At 41.6% G+C, this 27,898-nt stretch overlaps 2 long non-coding RNA genes across 7 annotated transcripts in view; one reads left to right on the forward strand and one right to left on the reverse strand.

The window, feature by feature from the left end:
* Window positions 1-27,898, reverse strand: part of LOC115636422 — a 45,384-nt gene that overhangs the window by 6,252 nt on the left and 11,234 nt on the right. For 2 of the 5 annotated variants that reach the window (XR_003996923.1, XR_003996921.1), the window contains exons 2-3: window positions 15,532-15,618; window positions 10,487-11,043 (exon numbers count right to left, since the gene is read on the reverse strand). This is a non-coding gene — a long non-coding RNA (uncharacterized LOC115636422). Of the gene's footprint in view, window positions 1-2,914; window positions 4,223-10,486; window positions 11,044-13,053; window positions 13,932-15,531; window positions 15,619-27,898 lie in introns of those variants that run through there. The other 3 variants (XR_003996922.1, XR_003996920.1, XR_003996924.1) reach the window with 3 other exon arrangements.
* LOC115636423 lies at window positions 14-27,779 on the forward strand. Of its 2 annotated transcripts, XR_003996926.1 has the most exons (4): window positions 14-1,347; window positions 6,114-6,189; window positions 25,988-26,064; window positions 26,781-27,779. It is a non-coding gene; the product is annotated as an uncharacterized LOC115636423 (long non-coding RNA). The 2 variants fall into 2 exon arrangements; XR_003996925.1 differs by having other exon boundaries at window positions 25,988-27,779.

A 27,898-nucleotide genomic window follows, 5' to 3' on the forward strand; every position in this document is an offset into this window, starting at 1 on the left:
GTCTGTTAGTCTATAAGGTGCCACAGGATTCTTTGCTGCTTTTACAGATCCAGACTAACACGGCTACCCTCTGATACTTTCCCCTATAGATGCTATAGATCACCATCATTTTTAATTTTCTTGGGTATGCTATAAGCATGTAAGGAAAACCTTCATGGACTTCCATAATGAATTTAATTAAAGGGAGCCTGGCTCTAGAAAGAACAAGATAAAAATGGAGTAAATGGCTTCAAGATTTGACCCAGTATGACGACAGAAGTAATGGAAGCCAGATCTGATGTACTGGTAGCAGATGGCAGTTAATGCAGTGTACTTAAAGTCCAGGCCTAAATGCTGCTTGAAATGCTTTAAACAGATGATTAAATACAAGTTGTTGCCTGCATTAGCGGAATCCTTCCTGCTCGGTTTGGGTTAGATACAGGAATCAACATGAAAGGAGGAGTTGTTAGAAGACAGTTGTGCAAAATCTGAATGAAACAGTCCATCTTGAGCCCAATCCAGTTGAAATCAATGGCAAAAATCCCACTGATACCAGCTGGATCCTCAGCTAACGTAAATGGGCATAGTTCCACTGACTCCTATGGACCTGTTCCCATTTACACCGGCTAACTAAGATCTGGTCCAGTGGGAGCGGAAGCAGGCCCCTAACTGGTGCTGAAAATCCTCAACTCCCAGTGACTGTCGTGGGAATTAAGGGCACAAAGAAGCTTGCAGGAGGCATTTCGCTCCTTTCAAGATTGGGCCCTTTTCCAGGTGGGATTGGGGCCTTGGTCTGGCATCCCCTCCTATGTGCTAACATCGCAGGCTTCACAAAAGCACTTGTACATCAGGCGACTGTATGGGGAGGGTGGAATTGGGGATGCATCTTTCAGATTTGAATACAAATCAGACGCTGTGAACGTCTGTTTGTGACATTGGTTCTCTTTTAGTTCTGCACCTAGCTTTAAATTAACATGGAATAGAGCACGGCAGCTTGAGGTATTAATTAAAAAAAAAAATCAGAGGATGGGCCATTAACCGTTTTTAAAAAAAACCACATTATTTAAGATCTGAAATTTGTCTCAGTGCTTACAATTGATCCACACTGTTCTTCTGCTTACATCAGATTATGATAACCAGCCCATGATGAGTAAATAGCACTGCATTATGCAGTGATACAGTATGTGTATTATTGGTAACAATGCATTACAGCTTTCCAAAACAACGGTTATTTCATTCTCTTCCAGCCCTGCATCATTTGTACTTAAAGGGCCAGAATGCTGGCAGTGGAGTCACTCCAGTTTTACACGGGTGTAACTGAGAGCAGAAATTGTCTCTGGATTGTGTAACGATTTTTCAGAAAGCAAGGTGGGTTGACATTGTCTCGTCTTCTTCTATAAGTAGTCTCAGAATTCAAAAGTGTTCTGTTGTTAAATAATCCTTCGCACTTCCCAGCCATAGATCTCAAAGCACTTCTCAAAGAAAGGTAAGCATCATTTGCCCTACTTTCCAGAAAGGGAAATGAAGGCACAAAGTGATTAAGTGACTTGCCCAGGGGCAGACAACGTGTCAGTAGCAGCCGGGAGTAAACCACAGGTCTCCTGAGGCCCAGTCTGGTGCCCTATCTGCTGGATCATGCTGCCTCCCTTCAATGGACAGTTTTCCAGTACTTCAAATCCATCATTCACATATTTGTTTGCTTTTACTGAAGTTGCCCAAGATAATTTTGCTGCTTGGGTCTGAACATTACAGGAGAAATCCACCTACGTGGAGCTTTAGATCCTGCTCTTCTTTCAGGATTCTGTAAGGTTGCAGGCTGTCGTAAGATTAGATTAACTCCACAATGATGCATTTTCCTGTCAATGTTTTTTGTTGTTTCCTGAATAATCCTTACTCTCAAAGGAGCATCTTTAAGTGGATCCTGTCCTTGATCACAGCTCACCTCATGTTTTCAGTAGAAGTCTAATAATGTTTCAATTGAACCAGTGAGAATGCCGCCATATAACACCTTTGTGGGTAAGGAGCATGGAGTACTCTAGATGGCACGGATGGTCTTGCTGCTGCTTGGGGCATAGTCCCCTCACACGCACAAGGCCCAGTGAAGTCCAGCAGAGTGTGGCTGTTGATTTTAGGACTGAGCTGGTATACTGTGTGCTAAAATCTGAGACCCAAAATCTCAGCTATCATCTCTGAAGGATAGATTCAGAGGACGATTAAAATTCCCATTGAGCCCAAACCAAAACCCTGGATCCGAGTTCCCAAATTCAGAGCTGTTGCTAGAATGGCCAAAACCAAACACCCTGAACTTTGGAGAAAGTTGGTCTCAGATCTGGATTTTGACCTTCAAGTTCAGGGAGTGTGGAGCCAGAAGTCTGTTTTTATCCATTACAGAAAGATGGTGTAGTGGGTGGGCTTAAAACAACCCAGGAGAGGGCTGTGGCTGGGGCAAGAAACCTGTGCTGGTTGGGGGAAAGTAGGCTCAGCTGGGCCCATGCCCCAGTCAGGCCCAGCTGGCCCCTATATAAGGCTGTGAGCTGGAGGCCCAGACAGTCTCTCTCTGTTTACAGAGGGAGATGGGCCTGGCTGCAGGGAGCTAGAGACAGGGTACCTGAGTGGAGCAGGGCTGGGGAAAGGCAGAGGAACTGGGGAGCTCGCATAAGGCCAACAGTTCCTCGGGGGTTGCAGAGGGCAGCCCAGGGGCAGGCAAAGGCAGCAGGTCCAAACCCCTTTGCCTGTGATAAGTGGCTTATACTGCAGTCTGCCCTAGTGAATGGGGGCTAGATGGAGACTGGGAAGTAGCCAAGACTGAGGCGCAGTGGGGAGAGTGGGTGGGGGTTCCCCTGAGAGGGGGAAACCCAGAACTGTGGGGTTACTGCCAGGGGGCAGCACCCCAGTTAACAGGGTACAGGGTCCTGGGAGGGACATGGGGGCCAGAGTGAGGTAAGGTGGATCACCGGCCTGCAGAAGGCGCTCCAACAACTGGAGAGCTAATTCCCAGAGACAATCAGCAGGAGGCGCCGAAGGGGTGAGTCCCACACCCTTACAGATGGGTTTTACATCCTGTCTATTTGCATTTGGAGCAGGCCAAGGTACAGGTTTGGGGTCCAACTCTGATTACTTTTTTCTAGGGGGCCTTTGCTATCCTGCTGGAGGCCTGAGGCTCTCCTTTGCAGTCTCTCCTCCTTTAGTCTTTCTCCACTTCCAAGTCAATAGCCTCTGGACAAGGAACTCATAAACTGCTGTTGTGTAGCACAAGGTGCTTAAGCCCAGCCTGGATCGCTGAAGTGGGCTCAGACCTGACCCTTGACCAGTGCCCTGTTACATGGTTCATGCTAGGGGGAGGGTTAGGGGCCAAATTGTGAGCCCAGTCTTGGTTAGGACTGGGACTTTGTTCAATGAAAAATACACACACACAAATTTGGTGCTAGCGGGAAGGATAGAAAGAATGGCTCCTTTCTCTCCTCTGCCACATACCTCCCAAGGATAGGCACTCTCAAGCCTTTACAGTGCATTGAGGATCGAAAGCATTACGTAGATTTTAAGTCCTATCATGGTTATCAATGTTACAGTAATACCTTGAGATCCCAGATGGTATCAGGACCTCACTGTACTAGACACTGCACATACTCACAGCAAAAGACAGCATCAGCCCCAAACAGCAGGCAATCGAAAAAGACAAGCCAGACTGAAGAGGGAACTGAGGCACAGAGAGATGAAGTGATGTGCCTATGGTCACATGACTGGTCAAGGGCAGAGCCAGGAACAGCACCTGGGAATCACCACTGATTCCCGACCTCTGCCCTATCCGCTGAATTGCGCTATTTATTGCCTCCTCCATGGCAATGCAGAGCCACAGCCCTAAATCCAAGAACTGTCCTTTCCTTCTCTGGAATTTGTACTCTAAGTGCTCAGGCCATATGTTTGCCAAGCCAGATCCAATATTCAGTAGATGTCTTAATGTTGGGTTGTTTTTATTAGTACTTCTCTTTGTCCTATTTTTGATTGATCCATTCTTGTGGTGTGTTAAATATATTTTCATCCTGTCTCCCGAACTGCCTGGGTGTTGACATACAAAGCCCGGGGATTTTTTTTCTCCCGCCTGCAGCAGACAGCACGTTTATCAGCACCTGTCTGAGTGAATGAATGTGGCAGGACAGTTCTTCAGCCTGGCAAAAGCTCTTGATGGAAAGGGAGCAGCCCTCATTTTTATCCGTGATTCAGATTTGTTTACATTTTGTAAAACCTAAGGGAAAAGGGGATAAAAGCTTCAGTTCAATGGAAGTCATGTTGCTAACCTCCAGTGCTAATAATTAACTAAATTATGCTGAATTAATTTGATGTAATTATTGGTGATGGAGCAAAGACAGTCGCCCAGAGAAAGTTTGAGAGACAGGAGAAACAGAAGTCTTAACAATACGAAATACTCCATAAATAGTGTCTCTTTTTGCCAAAATGAGTCATAAATACATAAAACGAGTTTATTACAGTCATCTGGCTTCACTCAATCCTCCAAATTACCCGAGTACCCAGACAAATAGCTGCAAAATGGAGCAAGTGAACTAGAATTAAAAGAAACCTTGATGAATTCGACACAGCTCTCAGTACAAGTGTCTTTCCCCGTCTTCTTATCTGAGCAACATAGATTTAATAATACATTTTCAAGAGCACCACAATGCTTTTTCATGAGACAAAGACGTTAATTAAGAACATGCTTTTGTTACAATGGTTTTCTGTGACTAGACAGGCAACCTGGAGAATGTTTATGGAATCTCTTCATTTGATTTGTACTTTTTAGACAGATTCAGTCCAACAAAAAAAATTAATAAAAGAAATCATGCACTGCACCAAACAGAAATTTTCTGTGATTTGTTTTGGAAAAGTACCCAGGGCTTTAATTTTTTGCTGTTAAAATATGCAATGCACTGGAGATTCATAAGTTGTTTGTTGGGGGTTGGGGAGTTGGTGTTTTTTTAATTCTCTGCCATGAATCAGAAAAATCAGGGGACAGAAATCAAATTGCATGTGTTTGTTAAAACAAATGGGAAATGGACTAAAAAAATAGATGAAAAATTCTGACCAACGCAGGAAAACTGATGTTATCCTCTTCTCATCCCACTACACAAAGGTCTGCACTTAAAGATATTGCCAGCGTTGCTCCATTTGTAATGCATCCAAGTGCCACAGACGGCAGGCACAATTACTAGACAAATTCACAAAAGATAGGATCTGGCAATGTGGACCAAGCCCAAAGACATGGGTCTTTACTACCTGAGTTAAAAAACTTAACTGCCAATAGTACGTTCCTCATCTCATTTGTGAGTCCCTTCACCATGCACACGGTCATACACACGCACCCCAATACCACAATTCCGTGTGTAAAGCCGTTGTCTTGTTACTATCTGTCTGCATTGGATGGATGGATTTAGCACCAGGGTGGTTGTTTTGCTTTTGTATAAGAAAAGTTTACAAATTAAGGCAAAGTTTAGATAATGGCATCAATATATTGAATATTTTACAGCTCTGAGGGGTTGTTAATTTTTAACTGTGAATGGCTGGGCTTATTCTGCCTAGCTGGAGTTTGAAAAGCAGTGTTTGATTTACATCTGTCATAACCCAATAAATATATGCACTTTCAAACATCTATTGCATTTTTATTATCCTCGGTGACAAGAATAAAAATATTACCTAAAACATCATCAGTTATTTCAGAAGCAAGACTCCAAGCACTCGGCTATATGAAATGAATGGTATTTTTCTAATTTGATAAGTAGGTGCTGCTGTACGCCTACAGATCATATCTGCATCAAGAGTTTTGCTGATTCTAAAACAGAATTGATCTTTCAGAGCTCATGTTAATTTCCATCAGCCTCCTATCAGACTCGTCATTCCAAAGCAAGTTCTAGGACATGTATAATTTATGCATTTGATTTCAAAAGATCATTTTCTGCCAATTTCTGAGAGGGGCAAAATAAAAGTCTGTTTTCCGTAGGGAAAGTGCTAATATATTTTCTGAACAACCAAGTGAACTCTCCTTGAGACTAATTTTTAAAATGATGGGGGGCACTGGAGGGGGAATTACTCAAAAACCAAAAGAGAGTGTGATAGATTGACTGAGGTCTCTCATCTGTTCATAGGCACTGGCTGGAAACTTCTCCCAGGCTGTCCCTCTCATGTGACTCAACCGAGACCCACAGGGACTGAACTCTGGAGGTGAGTTAAGTCTCCACTGCCTATTCGGTTCTTGGCTGCTCTATTGAGACTTGCCAGTTTATGGGAATGGCTTTTGTGATGCGGACACTTGCCCGCTAGGGACCGACCAACTTATTTTCCCTAGGCGAGCAAAGAGCATGAAGAAAGTACTGGCTTTTGGTATTGTTCCGGAGTTGGATTTTGATCATTGCTGCAGTAATGAGAGATTGTGTCCCATGGTCAATAATCCCGTATTTGCGTTATTTCATGGGTGTACCAACCTCACATTGGGCCAGAAGGGGTTAATGACAGCTTGTGGGCTCAAACACCCCTGCCCCACTACCCTTGCAATAGAAGGAGGAGTTAACAAAGGGACGAACCTTGCTCAGTTGGGAGTTGGTTAGGAAAGGGCAGCAGATCTCTGGTTCACTCAGGGAGAGGAGCCTGGCTGGAGCCAGGCCGCTGAGTTGTCCCGCTGACAGACAGAACCTGCCTAAAGGAAGGTAGCCTGCAGATAGGAGCACCACGCAGCGGTGAAGGAATGCTAGGAGAAGGAAGTGTGCCCAGGGTTCTGTGCTGGCAGAGAGGAAGATGCCTGCAGGGTTAGGGGAGGGGAGAAAACGCACCTTCAACAGAACCAGCTGGACGGCAAAAGTGTGAAGAAGCTCTGTGGTGAGCCTGGAGAAATGGTTTAGAGAGTGCCATGCTGATGCATAGTGAGCCTGGGAAGAGGCCTAAGAGAGGTTGTGTTAGGAAGCCATCCAGGGAGGCAGCAAGGGGTTGGGGTAGCTAGGCCTTGACTGCTCATTAAAAGGTCCCTAAACTGGAACCCAGAGGAGAGGGAGGAGCTGAGTTCCCCTAGCAGCCTCCTGAGGACGGTGGGGTGGAAACCTCAAGACTCGTGCGGTATGGACTATTGAAACCCCTGATTCCATGCTGTCTGGAGTTGGACTGAAGGCCTAACATGAGGTCAATGGACTATTGTTTGTGGCACTATTGGTTTGCTCTGGAAAGGGAGGGACTTTGTAACCTGGTCAGAAGGCTGAGTTGTCAGAAGAAGCAATCCCCACAGGGCTGGAGAGGCTCTCGGGGAGGGGCAAAGAGCCTGCTGCTGCAGTGCATCCAGCCACAAAGGGGTGCACAGACCAGTGAGTCACACTCATCCATTTATCAAGAAGCCCAGATCTCCAGAAGGGGACACATTTGGCCTACGTTCACTGTAGACTGTTCAAGGCAGGGTGAGAACATTGCCTTCAAAGCTTTCCTGCCTTCCTTCTATTTCTATTCTGATCTTCTCTCACCCAATTAACAACCTACAATACGAAGTCTTTATCTACAGAACAGGTAGTAATAAGGGCAGTCAGAATGCAAGATGCTCAGCCTGCTTCCAACCTTCCTTATCACTTTATCAGGCTTCCTTTCACTCTCTTCTACCATTGCTGCCTCTAAACCTTTTACTACAGTTCTCAATTATAGTCTAATATTTGTATTGGGGTGACCCGTAGGAGACCTAGTTGTAGACCAGGATCTCATTGTGCTAGGAGCTGTACAAACACAGATCAAAAGGACATGGGGAAAAAAATAAGGTTGATGGGCCAGATTCTGATTTTTGTTTGCATGGGTGTAAATCTCAAACAATTCTATTCATTTCAATTGAGTTATTCCAAATTATACCAGTGTCAACTAGATTGCAATGCGGCTTTCTATTTCTGTCTCCACTAAATCTCTATTTTCTCTGCAGGGTGTGGTTTTTTGTTTTTGTTTTAAATAAATAAGTAAATAATTGTGGTGCCAGGGATCCTGATCCTGATCTAGCATGATTTTAAAAAGATCAGAGCACATCAGCTGAGTCTCCCAGCAGACAGTCTAATGTGTTTACTACAAGATGCCTTATTTCACTAGATATGCAAACAAAAAGCATAATATTGACTTTGTCACTGTGACAATGTCATTGTGCCATTTCTTTAAAGCCTATTTAAACGAGAACTCTCCCCACTACAGTCTCTCTACCAAAGTCACTTTTACATTACTGCCGCACAGTGAAATTAAAATGTTTTTATTATCTGGCTGCTTTAAAGCCTTTTGCCAAACACTGACTTGAGATATAGGTGGTTGGCAAAAGTATTTCTGACTACTCTCACCTGAAAAAAAAAATCAAACATTTAGACAAAGTCTAATTGTAGTTCTTACAGAATTGCCTGTCCCAAGGGAAAACAAAATTGCTGAAGTGATATAAGCTAAAGCAGAGAATGGGCATATGAATAATAGTTACAAAGAGCCTGATCCAAAACCCATCGAAGTCCATAGGAGTCTTAGCCCTATTGCCTTGTTAACAAAGGCAACAGTCAATGGAACTATATTATATATTAGGAATAACCCAAATGAACTTATGCTCAACCTGCATAAGAATCTGGACCCATTTTTAGGGCCGAATTCTACCAGCTATATTCTTTTAAGAAGCAACTTATTCCATGAGTAAACGCATTGGCATCAAATTTGTTCTCAATGGAACTACTTATAGAGTAAGTTGTTTCTCATCTGCGTAAAGGTGGCATGGTCTGACCCTGAATCTTTAACAATGGGACCTCTCCTGGTCTAATGCATTGTGCATAGGACAGGGACCCAGGAACTCTTGGATTCCAATTCTGGTTCTGATACTTGAGTTTGGAGCACTTCAGCTTTCTGCCTCAGTCTCTCATTTAACTCAGTTACACCAGTGTAAAGGCTTTATTAAAGTCATTGGGCCAGACTCTCAGCTGGTGTAAATCAGAATAGCTCCATGAGCATCTCTGGTGTTAGAGTGATTTACAGTAGCGGAGGTCTGGGTGGTGGTGCTAGTCATTTTGTAACTGCAATGGAGCTAACTCCAAATTTACAGTGGTGTTACTGAGATGAGAGACTAGACCCAGCCACCTGGTACATCACCCAACTGCTTCACAGGAGTTTTGCAAGGTTTAATATTTCTGAAGCACTTTGAGGGCACAAACAGAAGGGAGAAGGAAAAAAAATCTGCTAAAATAAAGAGAAGGAGTGGGAAAGGGAGGAAAGCTTACAGAAGGGGCCTAGCCGAAGGTCAATTGAAAACCACAGTGGAAAGTTGCAAAGAATCATGACCCAGCTGTAAAGTACCATCCCGTTTTATTTGTTCCCATTCTTTCTCTTTATTTTAGTAAATATTTTTCTTCTCCCTTCTACTTTTCTTAAACTTTAATTTTCTTTAGTTTTTCAAAGTACAATAGACTCCCGTGTTGTGTCTGAAATGGTACAAACAGCATAAGGTAAACAAGAAAGAGCCATCATGTGCTTCCTGCACAAGGAACTGCCTTCGAAGGCAATGGGAACCCTGCAGGTGGGGCTGGTACCCAGAGCCATACGATGCAAGAGCAAATCATTCCAACCTTAGGAGATGGCATTAGCAGGCAGAAGTCCACTGAAGTCAATGAAGCTGGGCCTGCTTGCACCAATGCCAAATTTAGCCTTAAGATTATAGCTTAGAGAGGGAAAAGATCCTATTGACCATCATGGCCAGGACACAATTCATCACAGAGGACATGTCAGTTAATAGGCCAGTATTAATCCATTACGGTGAACTCTGCCATATGAACTCTGCCATATGACGGTGAACTCTGCCATTGGGTCTGTTCCTACAATGTAAAATTTGAGGACGTGCAGATCAAGCTCCCTTCAGTACCTGGATTCATTACACCTGATTCTCACTTTATATCATTCTGGCAGTGTAAATGAGAATCAAGCTGATCAACTTTTCCCCTGACACCTGCCCACTCCAACACCTCATTTCCCTTCTCCCTCCCACCCCCAGCCCTGCTTTCCATTTTTGTCTTCACTGACTTGACTTTTCCCTTTCATGGATTATTGCCTGAAACAGCATTGCTACTTTTCTTGTCTATTTTCAGACTGTCCTTAAGAAAGCCCTTTGGTTCCATTTGTAGCCCACATCCTGTTTCTGCCTCCCTCTCTTTTCATTCCTAAAAATAAAGCTGATGCAATTCAATGTGACACGACAAAATAGCACCATGCATTGGCAGAAACTCTCTCAAGAGCAGTAATTAAAGAGCGTAGATGAGAGTATGCAAAAGCTGGCCTCCTTTAGGCTGGAAAGGAGGCAGCTTAGAGGGGACTCGATTGAGGTGTTTAAGATTATGAAGTGGAAATTGATCAATGCTTCCCTTTTACATATCCTTAATGTAAGAATGTGGTCACTCAACCAAACTAATTACAAGGTACATTTAAACCAATATATATGGAAATAGTGTTTCACAGAGTGTATAGTTAGCCAGTCAAAATCGCTTTTACTTACTTCTTTGAGTCACATATTGTGTCAAGACACTTTTTAGTTCAGCATGAGAAGACAGGCTCATCGAGTGTCAAACTTACAGAACGTTTTGCTGTCGTAATGTTTGATGCCCTGTCCTGCTGTACAGTAAAGCCGGAGCTTTTGAACCAATATGGCAAGCCTGGCAGGATCAGGTCTGACAGGTGGGTTCCGCTGTATTCCATTATGGTGGCGGTCTAAACCGTGCAGTGTGAGGAAATGTATGATGTATATTTATGGTGATGAGTCTCTGGACACAATGAAGAAAGGTCCACAGTTTATACTCCGGAGGAACTGGGATAATGTGTGTATCTTCTGTCTCTTCTGCACAGTGGAGTAGTCCAGATGCTCAGGCAACAACCAAGATGGCAATTTTGATTACACAGGTTGAAAAAAGGCAAGAATTTTTGTAGCATGTAGAATTTTCTTCCTGGGCCTTTTTCAAAATCAGTGAAGTCCTGGAGTGACAGAGCTCACGTCCGAGACAGATACAATACTGTGATACTTCTGAGGGGTGCAGCTTTCACTTCAGAGATGTTCACCTTTTGGAAAAGAGAGAGAACATTTATGAAGGTCTGTGATTGCTGCTGGTTTAAAAAATGCCTTTAGATTACTCAGTCCATGTACAGCATTCCCATGATGGGATGGCAGGCTGGTAAAAGGAGAGAGAGGAGGAGAGCATTCATTCATGTTCCAGTTCCCACAAGACCCAACAGAAAGTGGGTCAGAAAGTGCCTTAAAGTGAAGCTTCTTGCCAACCAGAGAGTCTTCTTTCTGCAGAAGTATCAATTCCTGTCTTCTTGAGGATATCCTTTCAAATCCATCTGTGGTTGGCACCCATGCCCTGTTTAAAATTGGCAGACCACCTTCTGAGCAGGCTCAGTTCTATCCTAACACAGATGGCATTAGTGTGGGCATGCCAGAGAAGCAGTTTGCAGATCACGCTTCAGCTTTATGGGCCAGATTACCATTCAAGCCAATCAAAATGGCAATCCATATCTGCCACCAGCGTTAAAGAAATAAGTCTTCATGAACCCTTTGTTAGTTATCAAAGTTTTGCTAAACCATCAGAGCTTGATTAATGATCAAAGTCCCCAAATAGCTTCCATTCTGGCAAGGGTCTGGCACAGGTGAAGCAGTTATTCCTTCTTTCCTCCCCTAGTGAAAAAAACTATAACGAAGTCTCTATCCCTAACCAGCACAATGAGAGAGGTACTTTTGGCAAAAGTGGTTCAGCATCCAAGCCAAATATCCTGCTGAATATGTCAGCCAGGTGCACATGTCAGCTGCACAACTTTCCATAACTTCTTTATGAGGGAAGCCAGCACATGGTTTCTATGGCTTTTGGGGGCACTCTGAATTTTGAGTGTTTTTCACCATGGTTGATTACAAGAATATTAACCATTGATAGCAAAGTCTGTAGGAATATAGGACATGTCATTAGCAGCAGTATTATTAATGGAGTTGATAGAAAACGTCTCTTGTGGTCTCTCCATCAATGCAGCTAAGCTCATTTAGGCAAATTTTGTGCGGAATGACATTGCAGCCTCACCGCGGTCAGTGTGAGTAAATCAGTGTAGAATTTGGCCCATCATTTAAATGATGAGCGCACAATTTGAGCGAAACAACATTCCAGTTTTGTAAAAGTCAATTCACAACCCAATTTTGGAAGCAATTACTAGCTAGCATAGCACTGATTGCTTAGAGCAATCCCTTTGGTTTCACAATAGTAAGCACTATACTTGGTGGTGTTTGCAGAATCAAGCCTTTAGCTTGCTGTGTGATTAACATTAATGGGGGATTTCAATCACCTGTCAAAATTAGGAGTGCCAGGGCTTCTCAAGAAGAAGGAAGGTCTTATGGTTAAGGCACTTGACATGTCAGATGTGAGTTTCATTCTCAGCTCTGCCACAGACTTCCTTTGCAACTTAGAGGTGTTGTGAGGATACATGTGCCCTAGAAAAACCTGTAAATTCATCACAAATACCTCCTCCACTATTCTGAGACACCCTAAAGCATTCACCGCTGATTTGTGCAGAAAGATGAGTAGGAACCAGATCCTCAAGCCCACTCAAGTCAATGGGAGTCTTTCCATTGAGTTCAGTGAGCTTTGGATCAGGCCCTAAGACAACATAATAAGAGCAAATTTAGTACCTGCCTGATGACAAAGATGTGCAAGGTAATGATGATAACCCCAGCTATGGGGTATACCCATTATGACTGCCAATACAAATAACCTCCTATAATATTTGGAAGTACACACTTGTTTGAGTGTGTACATATCTCCAGAGATCAGACTTAAAGCAAATGTTTAGTTTGTTCTTTTTGCACAGGCCCAGAATATTGCCCATGCTTAGTATTCCTGAGATTTGATCAATCATCAGTAGAACAAATTGCACCTGTGGATGTGTACGACACTGATGGTAAAAATACCTTCCTTTAGGTGGGCAGGATGTGTTCTTTATCTGTAGGCACTTCAGCTCATCAGGGTGAAGTGGACCTCAAAACATTCTGGCTGTTTAAGACTCTAGCAAAATTGCAAATCCTATAATTGCATGTTCATGTCCTTGTTACCTGAAATCCTGCAAGAGGCATTTCTGAGCCAGAACAAGGCTAAATATTTATTAATGATATTCTTATGTCAGGTGACACTTTTGTCTAACTGTAACTGACAGTGGAATGCTAGTAGCTGTTCTGAAATAAATGCAATACAACAGCAGAACCCATCTATCATGCTGAGATAAATAATCCATCTGTAATCCTGATGAAAGTATCCTTCAAAATATTGTTACATTTGCTATCCTTACTGACAATTCACAATTAGAACTGTGCTATTCAATTTGTCAACAGGGTTGGGTTTTTTCTCTGGCTACAAAATGCCGTTAAGGAATCACTCACAACATGTGCAGTTAGATAACAAATTGGCGCTCGCTTTATCATTTTTGCCACTTGCTTGTGCTTTGGCAGTTTCACTTTTCTCCCTGTATAGGGCAAATAAGCTCCTAATAAGTTTCATGAAACTAAGGATAGGTCTACACGACAGCACCATAGCATAGCGTAGACACTTCCTACATCAGCTAAAGGGGTTTTTCCATCAATATAGTTAATCCTCCTCTTCTTCTCCAGAAGAATTCTGCCATCGACCTAGCCTCGACTACAAAGGGGGTTAAGTCAATCTGACTACATTGCATAGGGAGTGAAAATTTTCCACAGCTTGGAGCAATATAGCTAGGTAGATTTAAATTTTAAGTGTAGACAAGACTCCACTTCCAGCAATCAGAGTGAGGGAATTTTAATTATCCTCACAGATTAGGTTTGTCCAAGTCCAACAGTAAGCAACAAAGACCCGCAGAGAAGAATCAATTGTTCATTATCGCCTCTTCCTCATCTCAGTGCTCAAAGTGCTGTCAATAAAGCAGTCCATATAAGCCTATGTCGGAGGAAAACACAAATTCATCAGCATATGATCATTCACCCATTCTTAACTAGTCACATTACATGTGAATTCATGGCCTTGAGATGAATAGGTTAGTGCTTTCAGTAATCCACCCAGAACAATGCATTTTAATACACCACACTACCTTAAGCTCTAAATAGGGAGTAATCCTAAAACACTCAATGGAATTGAGCCTTTCAAACTTTCCTGATGCTACGCTTTTCAGAACACATCTCAAACATTACAAAAAGCTCTGGCAAAACTGTAGCTTTCAGAAGACTGCAGTGCTAGTACTGATTTCAGTGGGAGCCACACCTGTGTATCTGACAGTAGAACTTAGCCATTTCATGTGCTGGGGAAAGTATGAGTCCACTTTGGGACATGACAACCTAGTAGTTCCCTACACTGCTCTATAGAAAGCAGCAGGTGAGATTCTCAGTCATTCATTTCCCAACACAGTTGTGGAGGGAGGGAGTGCTGGGGAAGTGGTGCTCTCTTGGCGGAGGGGGCTTAGTACCCCTGCATGGGAGAAGCAGAGGAAGTGCTTATAGATCAGCGCTGTACTTGCACTGCCTGAGATCACTCTCACCCTTATAGTTGGACATAGGCTGTAGGAGAGCTGCATGCAACTGCAACGATTTAGCTTGAGAATCACTGTTTTAAGTGAAAACAAATGATGCACCAACAGCCTAATAAACCAAGTGCAGTACCAATATTTTACAGCTCTACGAGGCAGGCACTAACCCAGACAGTTTGATTAATAGGGTTCTTCCCTTTATTAGAGGTTCTTTGCTGGATTCAACATTTGGCTGCATAGTTTGGTGAAAAATCAATAAAATAGACTCACTCTGTCACTGTAACTCCAGTGCTAACTTCTTCACTCAAGGCCCAATCTAAAACCTACTGAAGCCAATGGAATGATTCCCATTGACTTCCATGAGCTTTGGATCAAACCTTCTCTCAGGGCACTTGATAGAATCTTCTAAGATTTTTTTCAAAAGACAGACTTTATTAAAAAGAACAAGGAGAAGAATATGGTTTGCCTTCCCTTGCAAGATATAGACACTTGAAAACCCACAGCAAAATTCTGATCTCATTGACATTGATGTGAAACTGGAATTGACATCAGTGGAGTTCATCTGGAGTTTTACTGGTGTAACTTAGATCAGAACCTGGCCCCCTTGAGTACAATGAGGCAGTAAAGGTATAAGTAAACGAGGGCATTATTTGTGTTTGGCAAGACCTACTATAGTTTAAATTGAACCTAACACACTTCTAGTTTATCATGTCATACTATGATCTTTAAGTAGAAAGATTATTCCTTTGATTCTTCCAGTGAAGGACACAATATGGTATCATCAAGCACTCATATACTGCACTTATCATTGTGATGTGACAACCTGAATGGAACAGAAATCTGAAGTACTGTGTGAAGCTCTTTAGATCTGGTCATATGAGGCTACACAAAGGTAAATGTCTCATTTAAGTCAATAGAACATGCACTTATAAGAGACCAAAGTAAAAGTAGTTGTGGCCCTACTAAACAACTCTAGAACTGGCCCAAGAACGGCAGCATAGAGCATTTGAAAGATACCTTATAACTGTAACTTTGTCAATCATCTGAATTCTTTTGTTCCCTCTTCGATAAGACATTTCAGGGTCTTCAATATCCATCTTAGTTCTGGAGAAAAAAGAAAATTTAGGATTGTTAATTAACTTCATTAAAACACCTGCAGTTACTCGTCCCATCAGGACAGTTACGATGCCCTTTCAGGAGTACATTGTACTTTGTTGTTAACATGTGGCTTACATAATAGCCCAAGTGCAATGCAATTAACTCTTTCCCCTGCTGAAATTTAAACCAGCAATTGTTTTTATAATTTACTTAGCAAAGCATCAGGCACCTTTGCTCAGAGAACTTTCCAGCTCTGTTCAAAATATGCCTGATTTAGCTTTATGGACAAGATAAAATAATACCAGTTGCTACATTTAATTGTTTAGTACTGAATGTTGTCTAGGGCCCAATTTTCATTTAGATTAGGCCCCTTTACAGTGCTACAGCAACATAAAGGGGCCTTAAAGGGCATGTAAGAGTAATTTACATCCATTTTAGAGCTCCTTTACGCTGCTGGAGCTTTACACTATCTTAGTGAAAAAGTGATTCAGGCTCCTAATTAGGCCTATTTTAAAATCTGTTGTGGGCCATATTCTCAGCGGGTGTAACTAGTGTAGACTCAATGATCTTGGTGGAGCTGCTAGCTAAGGAACTGGCCCAGTATCTCCTGCTGACCGCAGAATACAAATCACCCAGCTGATCTGCATCTCCTCATCAACTCACTTCTTACTGAAACAGACTGATATCGCTGTATGTTCAGACACGTACTGTTGGCAGTCACGTCAAGCCACTGACTTGGAACTGGTGCAGCCAGGAAGAGTATCTGCATGGCACCATGTTTCCTCCTCTTTAGCATCCAAATTGTTTTTCTTAAATCCCTAACTATCCCTCCAAAAATGTATTCAAGTTTCAGAATATGTGGAACTGTCTTCCACACACAAGTCCAATCCTTATTTCCAAACAAAACCCTGAGCCTGAGTGCGACTATTGTGTGTATATATAAAGGATAATAAAACACAAATGGAAGCAACACAAATTCATGTTCTCTTAAATTTTCCTTTTCCATAGGGAATGCTGGTAGTTCATACAGACAGATAATCCAACAAAAGACTCCCATCGCTCACATTGAAAGAGTTAATTTCTGTGACCCAAATATGGAGACCCATTTTAAATTTGCTGGAAATTGCTTTTTAATCCTAGCTCTCGAGGATTTCCTTTGAAACCATCTGCTGTGCACCCTGGGTACTCTATTTCTGCATGCAGAATTACTACACTATAGACCTTCTTTTGTGTACCCAATACTTTTCGGCACACTCTTGAAATAAAAGCCATAGTTTTAGTATTTTATTTTTTGTTTTCTGACTTCTAGCACAGATTAAAGAACAATTATAAAGGTCAAAAGCCATTATAAATGTATATCAAGAGCAAATAGAACCACAATTCTTTTCCCTTTGCAGTATTTTGAAATAAATGTGAAAATATAGATATATATACTCATACTCCAAGTCAGCAAAGCCTCCTTGTTTATGAAAGCTTTTACTTCTCATTGGAAAGTGCTTCCTTCTCTCTGGAGTCAACAGGACACAAGCACATGCGTCATTTTAATTTTCTGAATAGGGACGAACTTAATGCTTTTCTGAATCAAGGCCACAGTTTGGATTTTGGAAGGTAATGTTAAAATGCATCATAACTAGAGCGTGGTACATATAATAAAATAAATGTTCGCGGCTACTCACTTGGATTTTTAAATGATTTATTTTCAGTCCCAGTGTGAACTTTTTGCATTTGCTTCCTGGGAACATTTTTTCGGGTGAGTTTTACTGGCGCAAATGTTGGCAGAGAGTGAATTTTAAAGTCACGCTTACAAATATCTTCGGGGGAAACAGAATTCTAAATTGTCATGTGCAAGTGCTTGTTTCAGAAATGTTTAATCACAGCAAACCAATACCATGGGTTTTTATCTGACCAATCACAGCTAACCGAAAAAGTAGGACTAGCAAAGACTCACAGAGGACTGTTTTCAAGCAGTCAATTGGATCAATCCATAGAGTTCAACAAGAACAACAACAACAATGGAATGCTTTCAGCAATAAGTATGTTTGAGGAAATTGCAGTCTGTCTGCAAGCGTTCTGAGAGCAGAGAAGGATGTGAATTATTTGATTTGTTCTAATCATATAAGGTACAATTAACTTGTATGAAGAGGACCAGCTTAAGGCCTATGCACCCCTTATGTCTCATGTGAGACTGAGGCCAGATCCTCGAAAGTATTTAGGCAGCTAAATCCCACTGCTTTCAATGGGTGTTGGGTGCCTAAATACCTCTGAGGATGTGGGCCCTCTGCATAGGGATGTAGATCACCCACCATGTTCATTTTTGTAAACAATAATCACTTGGCATGCAACGTAGGTGGATAGGAATATAGAAACTTTAATCTCCGACTGAAATATTAAATTGCCTAAATGAAGACAGAATTCCATATTCTTTGATGCATTATTCCAGCACGTGAGCAATCAGTGTTGGGAATGATTAATATACAGGAGAGAGATACACATGCAGATGTTAGAAGAATGTGAGGGGGAAAAAAACCCCAAGCAAATCATTTTTTTTCAGCAATAACAGATGTTGGAGCATCATCCTGCAGTCATGTAACTTTTAATACAAAATGGCTTTTGGAGTGAGGGGGTGGGGAGTGGAATCAATGCCAAATTACCCATTTATTTCAGCATTTTCATTTTAATGAGATCTTGTATCATTTTGTCTTTACAGTTGTCCTTCACTAATAATCCTCTGAAATGAGGTTTGTCTTAAGCATCAGTGAAAGAGAATCAGTTGTTTTAAAATGTATTTTTCCCTCTTCTATGTCTGTCTCTAGTACGTTCTACAGCAGAGACAAATTCTGCTCTCACTTACACCAGTGTAAATCCACAGTAATGCCACCGAAACCTGTGGAGTTTTTCTGGATTTATACTGGCTTAACTGAGCAGATTCAGGCCCTATTACCTTTCCTTAAAGTTGCTGGCCGACCCGTGCCCTACCACACTGAAGATCACTGCTCTGATACTAGGGCCTGTGTCAGTCTCTGAAAGTCCGCAGGATACACGGATCACAAACATAGCTTAAAGCCATCTTTGCACCCTGCTCCATTCCTGGGCTTAGCTCAGGAATGGATTAATGGAGGTCTGGCTGCACTAGAAACTATGGCCAGCGTAGTAATTTTGTTTGGTGGGAGTGGGGGTGATTTTATTTTTTACCACACTTTAATACAAGCAAAACCCTAGTGTAGGCAAGGCAAGAGAGTGCTTTTGTTGGTATAACTTATTTCACTTGGGGGCCCTGTATAAACTGCACCAGCAAAAACATCATCTGCACTAGGAGGGTTTTCCCAGTATAGCTACACCGGTGTAGCTATAATGACAAACCCTTTCTAGTGCAGGCAAGGGCTTCATAGTCAGGGCCTCTGTCTCTTCACTGAGATATGAACAATCTGACATGCCCTGATTTCAGCTCAACACAGTGGAAATTGCAGGGTCTCTTTGTGACGTGATGCCCCATATTCCTCACAGAAATCTGGTTATGGCACAATAGAATATGGATCAGGTGGTATTCACTAAACAAGCAAGAGGAATATTTAAAATTGGGGTCATAGTCTCAGCTGGTATAAACCAGCATAGCTTCGCTGATAATCTGGCCCATGGGCTTCATAGTCACAGTAGGGATGGGAAGTTGACACTGAAGTCAACAGAATAACTCCAGATATAACTGAGATAAGGTGTTTCCAACCCGTCTGTCGACTTTGCATTACCTATACTCAGTCCTGGGCCTCGTGTATACTAGGGATTTGCCATGATTACATTAGGACAGCCACACTGATGCAAACCCCTAGCATAGACACTTTATTCACACCGGTGCTGCTTACCCTTCATGCAAGAGGAAGCTCCTCTGATCCAAACAATGGCTTTACCCATCTGCACTAGGGGTTTACCAGTGCAGCTACAGCAGTGTCTGGAACGGGCAAAGTGTAGACAAAGTCCTAATCAGGGCTAGCCCTAGCCCTGTCTTTTCTATTCCATCTCTCTGAGATCTTGGAGATACATTGATGAACCAGGAGTGAACGGGGATTTACTGAGGACCAGAAGCGTGCATTTTAGTCATTATGGATGCCTTTTCGTCTATATCTTTTAGCCATAAAATGTCTAGAAATTTTGTATCAATGAACTACTGTCTCTCTTTGTGAGCCGCTCTTTGATATATTTTAAAGTCCATTGAAGTATGGTTAGAAATCATTTTTCTCGCTCCATTCATGAAGTGTCTGCAAAAACATGAGCTAAAAGCAATATCCAGTTCAGGGAAAAGAGGTATCGTCTACCTTTCTGAAGTTCCCTCCATTATACAAATATAACTATGTAACTCACTCTCTCTATATATAACTCTATATATATTTATAGTAACTGAGGTCACCCCTGGAAAGTGGGATGCTTGCTAGGGAAAAATGGGACATTGAGCAGCTGTGAGAAACCACATCCACAGTCATTTGTTTTAGTCGGATGGCGGAGGGGGGGCCTCTGATGCTGCACAAATAAGTGCAGGAAAATTGCACTAGCAATAATTTTGCAATGATTCTGACTTGTACTACATTGAATCCAATCAAAGTAAATAGCAGAAGCTTCATTTCACTGATTTCCCTCCCCACCTCTTTGAGAAATAACCACTGCCAGAAGGTCAAAGAACCTGAAAAGTTTCTTCTGACCCGTTTCTATCATCTGACCTAGTCTAGGTTCCTCATTAGCTCTTGAAGAATCCAATATGCCCTGACTTACCCTGTCTCTCTATCCTTCTCCTTCTGTCTTTGTACATTCAGCTGCAGACCCCAGGAGCTCTTGGCAACATTTCTGTTGGCCTCCTGGGTGGAATCTACTTTGGCTTTCTCTCTGCACTGTGCTTCCTTGTGTACATCCTTTATGCACTTCACAGCACAAGAGATTTAAATCCAGTGATGAGTGCGGCTTTAAATAACATTGATGGTATATACACATAATCACCCAGTTTGGGAGATCAATAGGGTCTGAAAATATATGGGACAAAGTTATGAGAAGAGACTTGCTGTAAGGTAGGGCCAGATGGGGCAACTTAGGAATTGCAGGTTAAGAAGGATGTAGCTGGGGATACATCGAAAGTGAAAAAACACTGACATTTTGATGAGTTGAGGGGGAAGAGGGAGAGAGATGAAATGGCTTTATAGAAGCTCAAATTAAAGTTTAGTCAGAGGGATGTATGAAGGTTCAAGCCATTATTTTCTTGTGATCTGGTTAATCTGACCCTGGTTCTAGATCTAGTCAATTTTTAGCTGACTAATGGATACAATGGAGAGCATGTTTAGCCACTCTTGATGGCAAATATGCAGTGACATAGCCTGGTTGGTTTGTTATTGACAGTGCTACTATAATCTATAATACAAATATTGTTATGTGGGGAGCTATATATCTGCATGTATATGACTGAAGATTTAAATAACATTGATGGTATATACAAATAATCACCCAGTCCAATGCCTATTAAAGTCAATGGGAGTCTATTCTCTTCTGTGAGCACTGGATTGGAGCCCAGGTGAAGGGCTGGGCATTCATAACGTTAACTGACTCACTCAAGATCAGGCCAACTATAGGTTGTCTTGAACAATTACATTGTGTTATGGTATTTTTTTCCCCCAGGCTAAAATGTCTGAGACTATTTATTTTTAGCTACTTAATTTTATTAGCACTGGCTCTTTAATGTTCATTTGCCATTTTTATTAAGTATTTAAAAGTATAAATTCTATGCTTATTTAGTTGTTATGCAGATAAGTTCTCCTTAAACATTCATCCTTAAAACTAATGCCCTATGGGAAAGTGCATGGGAGCCTAAGGGTTAATCTTCCTTTGCCAAGAGTGGAAAACTTTAGCCTGCAGTTTTCACCTTGAGAGACAGACAAGTTTTTCCTGTCTGAGGCTTTCATAAGGGCATTTGAGGTAAAGGATCAATGCATTAACAGGTGGGTGTGGAACATGACATTTTTCTTAAATGTGCTTTTCAACATTTGTCCTTTTGTAGAGCAGGCGCCTTAATGGGGACAAATGGAGTGGAGGAAAATCAGAAAAATGCAAATGAGGTGCTTATTTTAGTCTAATCAATTTCTGTAAGGCTCTCCTATCTTACCAAGCATGTGTTTAGGAGGATAATTATTATAATTGATTAATGCAAAAAGCTTATTTCTACCCTGCATGTAGCATTTAGAGAGCTTTGTAGCCTCTCCTTCTGAGCCACATGGTTCAAAGGTAGTAAAGGGAGTTTTAAAAGGGCTTCCAGACAAAATTTCAAATTATTTCATCCTAACCTGTAGCCTTCAAAAAACTTAAAAAACCTGCTCTCCACATAAACCTCACATTTGCAGGTACCACTCAGATAATTGCATGTATGGGCAAGTCCTTGGGTGAGACTATATTTCATAGCACTTACCTGCCAAGCTGTGGAACGTTAGCCTTTAATGTGCACTGTGCTCTGGAACTTTGCAGAAATTTCTAGAACTTAAGATGTGTTAATAATAAATAGTACTTTCATAGCTCCTTCAGACTGGTAGGGTCTACCTGAGGAGCCAGTGTGCAAACACTGATTAGTTTGGGGCTCACTCTCTGTTATGCAGTTGGCAAATACTGTGCCCCAATTCTCCCCACACTAGATTTTAGATACACAGCTTAATCATACCATAAAAATTATCACTGGCACGTTGAAGCCAACAAAACTGGTATGGTTACTGTCCTAACCAACATTCTTCCACCTAACACATAGCATCAGAATTCAGCCAACAAACTGATCATCATGATACAGCAAATGCCTCTCTTGCCACTGTTCACTGATATATGGGATGCAGCCTTCCATCAACTGCGTAGCAAAAATTCCATCTGGACAGTGCTGCAAACTTTCCAGCTAGCTGATAATATCTATAACTCAGGCAGACAGAATGGGAGAGAGCCTCCTCCACTACCAGGAACTCCTACATCTTCATCAGGTTGGATGAATGGCTACTTGGTTTTAGGCTCCCCAGCCACCTCTGGAGCCAGCTTAACAGGTTCACGTGTGGTGTGGTTCGCTGCGCCACAACCGACCATGGCTGCGGCATCTAGGGCTGCCCACTGTGTATCTGTGTGCTGTGGAAGATGCTCTTCGTGTGCTGGACGGTTGCTGTTTCTATGTTGGGCTTCCCGGAGGTCTTTTCAAGCTGAACACTGCTGACTCAGAGGCCATTGATTGGCTCATTTAGCTTTTATTTTACCTTGCTCCTCTCTCTCTCTCTCTCTCTATATATATATATTCTTCTTCTATCAAAAAGGGTCTGAAAGCTCTTAATCACTAGTGAAATAAGCTCACAACAAGCCTATGAACTAGGTAAATACTGTTAACTAGATAAGTATTCCCCACTTTACATATGGGGAAACCAAGGCAGAGAGGTTCAGTAACTTGCCCATGGTCACAGAGTAGGGCTGTAGCAGAGCTAGTAATAGAAACTGATCTCCTTACCTCCAGTGCTTTAGTTACCGGACCTTGCTTCCCCTCCTTTACCGTGGAATATTTTAAAGTGATGCATACTGTCACCCAGGCTGCAGCACTGTGGAGAATGCATGCAAATCCACCAATGCACCATTGCAGACAAACCAAGATGATCCCTTCTCCCACCCTTCCATGCCTCATCTTAAATCTTTTAAGCTCTTGTCCCATGCTGCAACAGGTACAAAAGTTCTCTTCAATTTCAAAAATATCAGTGCAATCCAGCTGGTGGTAATGTACTTCTAATCAGGAACTTGCTCCATTGCACTAACACCCTTTGCTGTCTCTGAGGTAGGGTTACTATCAGGGAAGACATGACCAAGAGAGTTAATCCTGATATGCTTAATATGCTAGAATGACAATTTTCAGAACATCAACCCCTGAAGGAGATCATTTTGTGGATTGTTGAACTTTCCAGAACACTGGGTTCCATAACAGCTATTAAGTCCATGTGACTCGAGTGTCTTTGAAATGGAATTGAATAGGATTCCTGGTTCTTTTTCAAAACAAAAATCTTTTTACATAATTTTAGACTGTTCAGTGCCTGTCATGTTCCTTTTCACTTTGGGGGAGATTTTCAGCAGCAGCTAAAAGATTTAGGAGCCTAAATCTAATGTTTAATTTTGACCCATCGCCTCTGCAGGCTGTAACCACGACTCGGGCCACATCAACACACGTCAGCAGCTCTTACCCCAGCCAGCTCAGGGCATGTGCATAAATAGAACTGTATGATGTGCTTAGTTGACTTACAGCTACACAAAAGAGTAGTTAGTTACATGACAGCGAAGCTCTTATACAGTAACGGGCTATTGCTTCATCTTCATGCTGCTTTTCTCCCTTGTTTCTCCAGAAGACTAAATGGCTTCTCACATATGATGGAATACGAAGCTACAGCTGCTGGCTTCTGAACTGTATCTATCCAAACAATATTAAGTTAGACTGTGACTTTCTCTTTGGATGGCTCCCTCCTCGTTAGCTCCAGATTCTGAGATCACATTACAGCCATCTAGAGAGCCTTAAAATTCCACATTCCCTGCAGGGCGAGTTCCATGGACTAATATTAATCCTATGGGGGAAAAGACAAGGCCTTCCCCTTCAGGATACACATGGGATTTTAAGGCAGCAGGACTCTATCTATATCTAAGGCATCTGGTACCATCATCAAGCACTCAGACATTGCAGTGATGGGGGACATAAAAGCGCTTAGGTCTATGCATCAGCTAAGAGCCCAGCTGCTGTGAGTTCTGAGAGCTCTCTTGTTCCTCTGGATGACATATAGTTTCCTTTTGGTTTTGGTATTGTTGTGAGAAATCTGCTTAGCTATAAGAATAAGATCCTTCATAAATTGTTTATGAGCTCTGTGGGCAAAGACATTTAACATTCCAAAAAGGGCTGTTTGAAGCAAGCACCTGGTTCTGTATGTGTGTGTATAAATCCCCACATTTCCCATCTTTTAATATGCTGGCATGGATGCTGTTTCTTTCAAAAACAGAGTCCTTGGTGTTTACAGAAACATCATTCTTACAACTGACTGATCCTTCAATGCTGCAGAGATGAATGATGTATAAGTAATTGATGTGAATTTCCAGAAGGAAGTATCGCTGTTAGTTATCTTGATATGAGAAATTCAGGCCTGAAGGATAAATTATAACCACAAGATGAACTAGAGAAAAGCTTCTACTGGGTAGCTCATTTATCTAGCCAAGGTAGCTCTTAAAGGGACATTATCAAGCTAAGACTCCCACTTCTTAAAATTTCCATACTGAGTTATCAATACAACATTAAATTATTAAATATGAGAGAATTTTTAAAAGCTAATTTCTTTCTACCATTAATGCTGATTGTTTATACAACTTACACAATAAATATACATAGGTCCGTACAGCTGGTTGAAAAATTTTTAACATTTCATGGAAGATTTCAAAATTGCAAAGTGGTTTCCACTTTTTTCAAAAGTTTTCCCAACGTTTTTATAGATGTTGTTATAAAAAATGTTGTCAATGTTTATCAACATTTTTTGTTCAATGAAATGGGGATTTTCAGTAAATGAAAAATATTGATAGTGTTCTGGATAAAGTTTCAATTAAAAATGTCATGGACATTTTCAGAAAAACTGAGAATTTTTAAAAATGTCTATTTTTGTGGCATTTTTCTTTTTTTTTCTTTTCTTTTTCTTTTGTTTTTAAAAAGGCCACTTTATGATGAAAAAACTGCTTCAAGAATTTCAACCCTCTTTACAGGTCAGTTTCACTTTCCAATTATTATTCAAGTGAGTGCAAGAACAAAGGTGATCCATGTATTTTTGGATCTGCAAAAGTTTTATTCACACGTTGGACAGAAGTTCAGCTCTGTTTGTCTTTCAGATGTATTGGGCTTTCCTATTCCTGTAATGTGCATAGGAATAGAATAGGAAAGCCCAATATATCTGAAAGAAAAACAGAGCTGAACCTCTGCCCAACGTGTGAATAAAACTTTTGCAGATCCGGAAATACATGGATCATCTTTGTTCTTGCACTCACTTGCCAGTTCTTGAAACTCCTTAGCTAGGTAGGTATCTTAGCTGTATTATAGCCATTTTTTACTGCTTTATGAAGAACAGGGGCACTGGGGAAATAGGGACAGCCAGGAAAGCCCTCTCCCAACCCCAAAGACTGTTCAATACCTCTAGATTTACACTGTAAAACATAATCTCTTTCACCCTTACAACAAGCCTTAGGGTGAGGGACGGTTGCTTTCATCCCATTTTCTGAATCATTTTAATGTGTTAATGTACTGTAGCTAATACACTGGAGAGGGAATTGCTTAATGGCTCTTTGAGCTCAATCACACTCCAACTTTTGACATCTTCTGTTTCAGGACACAATTCAGCAAGATGCTTAAACTTACTGAATCAGGGCCTAATAGAGGGCCTTTCAGCAGAGCTGCAAGGAAGGGTAAGACTAATGCCTTCAAGAGAAATGGACTGATACTGCCAGTACCCAGCCCACAAATAATTCAAAACCTTGGGAAAGCACTTTTGTTTGAAGCATGCTGGGCTCCGATACCAAAAGGCATGACATAAATACCTAGATGGATGGCTGATATATAGTAGAATGATCTGTCTACAACTTCTGCAGACGATGTATCATATGTGACTTAAATACCTTATTTTCCCTCATAGACAGCACAAGTTTATTTTCTAAAGGGAAACAAACAGCTGCCTTCAAATATAGAAATATTTAAAGCGATTCTCAAAATGTACTGTTTGTGAAGTACCATTTCATCTGGCCTTTTGTAATCCAAATGAATACCCCTCAGATTTAGGAAACAAATCATGGGCATATGCTCTTTGAAAAGACGGCAGATGTTTTAACCAAAATAATGCACATGTACCAGCTCCTAGGTTCTCCTAGCAAGTCTAAACACTGACAGGGATTCTCCCGAGGCCATCAGGAAATCAAACACCCAGAGGCGGCTGCTTGTTCAGGTGGCAAAATATCAGCAAGGGCTCTTAAACGAACAGAATTCTCCATGTACACTGTAATGATTGATGTCTGTCTAACCACAGAAACAGATCTTCAAACCACTTGAACAAGTAATTCCCAGGTCACATGTAAATGATAACCATTTCCCAACTTCCATCCTCCCTTTATCTTTTCTGATCAAACAGACTTGGATTGAGGGAGCAAATGGATTGGATGACACAAAAGCTCAGCTGTGGAATTAAGTAAGTGACTATGCTTGTGTTCAGGACTGACCAAAATAAAATGGCAAGGTGCAAAGTGTGTGATTTAGTGTCATGTACACTTGTCTCTAGTGATAAATCTCACAACCTTCAGCTGCATGCCTCACAATGCACCCAGCATGTGTGCATAAGAACATGGTAACAAAATAACTGTGCCTTACAGTGCTTATTATACAATCCATTGCTAATGTGCATATGTGAAAGAAAACAAGAGGATCAACAGCACCCATGAGTGACAGTTCAGTGAACTCTGATCTCAACGTTTGATGGGTTGAGAGAACTAAATTCCTATAGCCTTTACTTATACAAGTATCAGCTGAGCTTGTTGCCTGAATAAGCTTGCAATATGAGGCCCTAAGAGACTATAATATCATTCTTGTCTACCTAAAGGCAAGGGACACAAAACACTGGGGACCAGATCCTCATCTGGGATAAATCAGTATAGCTCTGCTCACTTCAAAGGAGGTACGCTGATTTATAACCTCCGAAAATCTGGCCCTGTGCTATTTTCAGCTTAAGTACTTCAGCTCACACAGGAGAGCATGGCCACAAAGAACTAGCAATATTTTAAAGTAATAAAACACAAGGAGCAGTACGACTGTTTCGAGTTATTTCATACGTTAGGTGCACTGTGAGGTACAAAGCTGAAGGTCAAGTGAGTTCAACTTGCCTGAGAACAGCAACAAATTCCTAGAAACTGGGTGGCGAGATTAATGTTGTTGAACTGATATTGCCACGAAAAAAATAAATAAATAAGGAAAGATTTTTTTAGCTGCATATTTAAGATAGATTACACACTTGGGATTGATGACTCAACATTCCACTAGGGAATAGGGATCCCATCACAGTCACTTAACAATCTCTAGCTGTTTCCCACCTGTAATACAGGGTTTATCGTGCTTTGAGATCTATAGATGAAAAGTGCTCTATAAATCCTACATATTATTAACTATGGTGTCGGTTCAAAGTGCCTGTAACCTGAGACCACTCTCTCACATCATGTACATTCAGGAATCGAATGAAGCATTTGCACTGATAAACTC

Source organism: Gopherus evgoodei, chromosome 17, assembly GCF_007399415.2.
Source record: "Gopherus evgoodei ecotype Sinaloan lineage chromosome 17, rGopEvg1_v1.p, whole genome shotgun sequence".
NCBI lineage: Eukaryota > Metazoa > Chordata > Testudines > Testudinidae > Gopherus > Gopherus evgoodei.